The sequence below is a fragment of the Panthera uncia genome (assembly GCF_023721935.1).
Source record: "Panthera uncia isolate 11264 chromosome C1 unlocalized genomic scaffold, Puncia_PCG_1.0 HiC_scaffold_3, whole genome shotgun sequence".
Lineage (NCBI taxonomy): Eukaryota > Metazoa > Chordata > Mammalia > Carnivora > Felidae > Panthera > Panthera uncia.
The window spans coordinates 98,465,755-98,471,955 of NW_026057584.1; positions in this window are offsets into that span (position 1 = coordinate 98,465,755).

Here is a 6,201-nt window from a genome sequence, read left to right on the forward strand (position 1 = left end):
GGGTTTGAGCCCGGTGTAGGGCTCTGTACTGACAGCTCAGAGCCTGGAGCCTGCTTCGGATTCTGTGTCTCCCTCTCTGTCTCTGCTCCTCCCCCCTTGTGTTCTGTCTCTCTCCCCCTCTCTCTCTCAAAACATTAAAAAAAAATTTGTAAAGACTCCACCAAAAAAACTCTTTGGTAAATGAATTCAGTAAAGTTGCAGGATACAAAATTAACATACAGAAACCTGTTGAATCTCTATACACTAATAACGAAACAGCAGAAAGAGAAATTAAGAAAACAATCCTATTTACAATTGTACCTGAAGCATGACTGACACTGTTTCTGTTGACATTTGCATTGGGTCATACACAGACCCTGAAATCTGTTCCTGGATTCTCTGTCTACCTTAGCATTCTAGATTCTACACTGAGAAGCTTAAAAAAATAAAATTAGAATGAAGAGGGAAAACAACGAGAATTGCAAAAAGTGGTAACTCATAGACTGTCAAAGGGACTATAAAAAATAAGACACAGTGTTCAAAAATTCATATAATCATGTGGTCTTTATATAAGTATGTGAATACATGAGTTATTGACATAAGTAGGACTCAACTAGGTAAGATATACAAAAAGTGATGTTTTAAGCAGTAATTCCCAAATATGTGGCAAATTCCCTTTTTGTGGACCACCCTCCTTCAATAGTATAATTGAGTTATAGCTGAAGTGAATCAGATTTTTATGTTGCTTCCTCATTAGACAACCTTGGGCACATTTTTTAACCTTTTTGAGACTCAATTTCAGTATCTTTAAAATGACACTAAAATATGAATTACTGGTTTAAAAAAATTTAATAAAATACCATGTATAACATATGTATATCTACATTTAAATATGTAACATAGGCTTGGTGTTCAATCGATGAAAACTAAAATTGTAGTTTTAAACAAAAGGTTAAAAAGAAAGATAAATATTCCATTTTGAGCTAAGTCTGATTACAAATGCCAACTCCTGGACCTTTTCATCTTTCCCATTACTAATTGAATGAGTCCAGATTTGATTGCTATATGGTGACCAACATTCAAAATGAAAATTTTGAAGTATAGTAAGAAATAAAGCCCCTTCTATGCTCAAGCTTACATCCCTACATACATCATCACACAGTCAAATGTAAGCAGTTTATAATGATAAATGTGGGTGGCATTATCAGTGACAGCGTTTCTTTTTTTCCCTAAAGAAAACAAGGCTTGCACATTCAATCCCATCACAGACAGAAAGCTGACAACATCTAAGGCTAATTAAATACTTGTTTAACATAGTTTTCTTTAACCAATATCTCATTGCTATGATCTTAATTCTATTCCCTGAAGTCATGAGGCACTTTCTTGAGTCTCTCTCCTCTCCTACCGTGCCATGTAAGAGTGGGAATAGCATGTGCAAAGATGTCTATCTGATGTCAATAATTTCATTTTAATGAGAAGTTTCTTGTCTTCCCATTTTTATTTGACAGGTGTGACTGTATATTGCTGGAATTGAAAGTAACCTTTACTTGTTTTTTTCTTTTATTAATAAAGATATTTGTGGGAACAGAGTATAAAGGATTTTATACATAGTAAAAACAAGGCATCACATCAATTAACTACTTGGACAAAGCGTCCATTTATTATACAAATTAAAATTCAGTGCAGAAGGCACATTTATTCTATTTATTGGGAGCTTTGTGCCAATGAGAGGAAAAACAAATCATCCTCCACAATAAATAGAAGTTTGACTTCTTGAAAAGTTAACATCTCAAGTGACAAAGAGGTACTTACATTTTACTGCCCAGAACAAACACAGCAACCCCACTATATATCTTCATGTTTTACTCTGCTAGACAAATAAACCTGGGGCTTCTTCGCAGATCCTAAATCTCTCATAGTAATATGTTTTCTTTCAAATGCATGGTATCGATATCTTTTAAACAGTCATTGTTTTCTACTTTTGTCTGCAAGATATACCTCCCTCGGTTAAGGATATCGCGGTCTTCTCTTTTCTCTCAATATCCCAAAGTCTCTTTTTCCATGTTCACTGACAAAATTCTTTGAGAGGATCTTAGGTTTTGCTCATGTGTAACTTTCAAGTTTGCAGTGTTAGGGATTATAGACATCATGGTCATCCAATGGTTGACTGGTATGTATTCCCCATATTTCTTCCTGAAATACTGTTCTTATGGAGGACGAGGACCTTTTAAAAAATTCTCACTCATGGTCTTGAGTGAAATAAGCACCCAAGTGCTTTCCAAATATTATTAAATCCTACAGTAAACATAACAAGGTGTGTTATGATACTATCAATTTTTAAAATGAGAAAACTAAGATTTAGGAAAGATAAATAGTTTACCAAATATGACACAAATAAGTGATAAAACTAGAACTTTAATGAAGCTCTGATTCTTAGAAAACATGGTGGTTCTCCCCCTTTATCAAAATATTCACTACTTAGAGTAGAGAGCCCAGAAATACAACCACACTCATATGGTCAACTAATCTTTGACAAAGGAGACAAGAATATGCAATAGGAAAAAGACAGTCTCTTCAACAAATGGTGTTGAAAAACTGAACAGCTATATGCAAAAGAATGAAATCGGGCCACTTTCTAACACCAGACACAGAAATAAACTCAAAATAGATTAAAGATCCAAATGTGAGGCCTGAAGCCATAAAAATCCTACAAAAGAGTACAGGCAATAATTTCTTTGACATTGGCCACAGCAACATTTTTCTAGGTAGGTCCCCTGCGGCAACGGAAACAAAAGCAAAAATAAACTATTGGGACTGCATCAAAATAAAAAGCCTTTGTGAGGCAGAGGAAACAATCAGCAAAACTAAAAGACAACCTACTGAATGAGAAGATATTTGCAAATAGCATATCTGATAAGGGGTTGGTATCCAAAATGTATAAAGAAATTATACAACTCAACAACAAAAAAGTAAATACTCCAATTTAAAAAAAATCTCAAATTCACATGGTTCAAATTTGCATGAAGTGCTGTTGGACTGTACTTCAGTAGAATCATAGAGCAAAGCTACTCACAGGAAAGAAGGCAAATGGAAGCTACATGTCTAGTTACAGATGCCAGGCTTGTTCAGATTAGGAATAAATGGGTTTTAGCCATGAAAAAAAAATGGACAGGACACATGAACAGACACATCTCCAAAGAAGGCATACAGATGGTGAACAGACACATGAAAAAATGCTCAACATCACTAATCATCGGGGAAATGCAAATCAAAACCACAATAAGATATGCCACACCTGTCAGAATGGCTAAAATTTAAAAAAAAATTAAAAACAAACAAACAAACCTGAGAAACAACTTGGGAGCAAGGGTGTAGAGAAAAGAAACCCTTGCCCACTACTGGTGGGAATGCAAACTGGTGCAGTCACTGTGGAAAATAGTATTGGGGTTCCTCAAAAAATTAACAAAAGAACTACCATATGATCCAGTAATCCACAACCGGGTAGTTACCAAAAAATCCAAAACACAAATTCAAAAAGATATATACACCCTATGTTTATTGCAGCATTACTTACAATAGCCAAATTATGGAAGCAGCCTAAGTGTCCATTGATAGATGAATGGGTAAAGAAGATGTGGCATATATACAGCAGAACATTACTCAGCCATAAAAAAGCATAAAATCTTGCCATTTGCAACAGCCTCGATGGACCTAGAGTATATAATGCTAAGTAAAATAAGTCAGAGAAAGACAAACACCATATGATTTCACTCATGTGTGGAATTGAAGAAGCAAAACAAATGAGTAAAGAAATAAGACAAACCAAGAAATAGATTCTTACCTACAGAGAGCAAACAGATGTTTACCTGAGGGGAGGTGTGTGGGGGAATGGGGTGAAGTAGGTGAAGAGGGTTAAGAGTACATTTATGATAAGCACTGAGTAATGTATAGAATTGTTGAATCACTATATTGTACACCTGAGACTAATATAACACTGTATATTATACTGGAAATAAAATTTTAAGAAATAATAAACACATAAGTGTCAAACAGGAAAAGTACCCGCTATTTATTTGTAAGACATAGAGAAAATATTATCTTCCAAGCAACTGGTGTGAAAGGGCCTTTTTGGCAGAGAAAATGACTTTGATAACTGTCGAAGGACAAAAAACTGCAAGAATTTTAAACCAGGAGGAAAAAGCCATCAACCTCAATAAAGAAAAGGCAGGGCAAGCTAAAAAGCTGAGCAATGCTCAAGGGTGTGGGGGGTGGGAAGGAAGCTCCTGGCTGACGGAAGGACTGAACAGGGGTTTTGAGGGAAATACGAAGGACTCCTGAGTTTTCGGTGGTGTGTGTATACTTTATATCATCTTTAGTGAGTCTGCAGTGATTATTAGAGTGTACTCTGATGAAGAGAATTTTTTTATGAAAGCATGTGGAGAGCCACCAAGTCCTGTGCAAGCATGGAATAGGACAACAGATGCTGTCCACGGGGGCAGCCAACTAGTGGGTAAGGTATCCAGTGCAGAAAGATGCTGAAAAGAAGCTAAAAGAGGAAAAGCATAACTTCTCCCACTGATGGCTTAAAAGGTAGTTGGAAATTGGAATGAAGTTTAGCATAAGCATTTAATACTTTAACTAGCTGGATTGGCTAGTTATATTAGTAAAGGAGATGGATCTCTCAGGATACTTGAAGTGAATTAAAACCATGTCAATAATATTTAAATAGCATTTATAACATTTAAAAAATTTTAAATACTTTAAATGATTATAGTAAGAACAAGGATGTATAGTTAATGTATTTAGAAAAGATTTAAACATTGTTTATATGGGGGCACCTGGGTGGCTCAGTCGGTTAAGCATCTGACTTCGGCTCAGGTTGTGATCTCATGGTTCATGGGTTTGAGCCCCCGTTGAGTTCTCTGTTGACACCTCAGAGCCTGGAGACTGCTCCAGATTCTGCGTCTTCTCCTCTCTCTACCTCTCCCTGCTCATGCTCTGTCTCTCTCTCTCTATCTCAAAAATAAATAAAAATAAAAAAATTGTTTCTATATTGTCCTTATATTACCAGAAACTGAGATACATGTGGATCCCATTGATTTGGGGACATAAGATTTGTTTTCCTATGAGAATAGCATCAGCTAGGATTGTTACACAAGGCCAAAATGGCCAAAATTTTACCATAAGAGTGTAACAGAAATCTCAAGTGAGGTCCAACTCGAATTCTCTTTTACTTAAATAGATTTATTCTGTTCTCAGATTCAATGCTAGCAAATGCCTGAACACCTGCTATCTGTAGCTTACTCTGTTAGACACCACAGGAACAAAGGAGGTAAATGGGAAAGCTCTTCATGCTACAAGTTGCCACAAAAGAAGCAAGGCTCCTGAAAGTGCTTCCTGGAGTCATCTAAATGCAGAGTGTCTTCAATCTGAGCCCTCCTTGATACCATTCAAATAGGTATGACGTGCGACAGACCTGCTGTCTGCCTAGATATAAAGAATCTAAACAAAAAGCAGGAATCTAAAGAAAAACTAAAAACACAAAGTAATTGTGACGGGGCTGACTTTTTTTTAAAGCCAATATGCTCTAACATTTACCGAGGTAATAGGAGTATTTTTGTGTTATTGTTGTGCTCTTTTATATTCTGTCATGAGAACACTTTTTCAGGGAATTATATCTAAAAATATATGATTATATTTTTCTTTATCACTCTAATGGCACATTTTGCACCAAAACAGAATATTTTTCCAAAAAAAAAGTAATAATAGATAATAATTTCCTTTGACAAGGACTATAATGAGAGCATAAAATGGAAGGGGGGAGTATACATTTATTCTTGTGACAGATATTTCAATGCACAGAAAATTGTGGACCATTAATCTTTTTGTATGTCAGGCTGCGGTTGGACTATCATGGAGCTCAGAGCGTGCCATATCCTCTATCAGTTTCTCTCTCTAGGAGGAAAATTATTTATCTGGTAGGATATGGAAGAATACAAATTGAAAGTGCACACGTAGCCTGCCGAACTTAGATGAAGACACATTTCTCTCAGCAATTCTGGAAGCACCCATTTTCAAGCATCATATGACACAATTACCATAATTAATTAGCTTTATGGGGCTGTGCTCAGCAGTCACCTGCTTTCAGAAGGAAATTAAAGTCAATGTTTCTGATAAGTTAAAGAATCATTATGAAAGTGGCTGAAATTATAAACCCTAGTG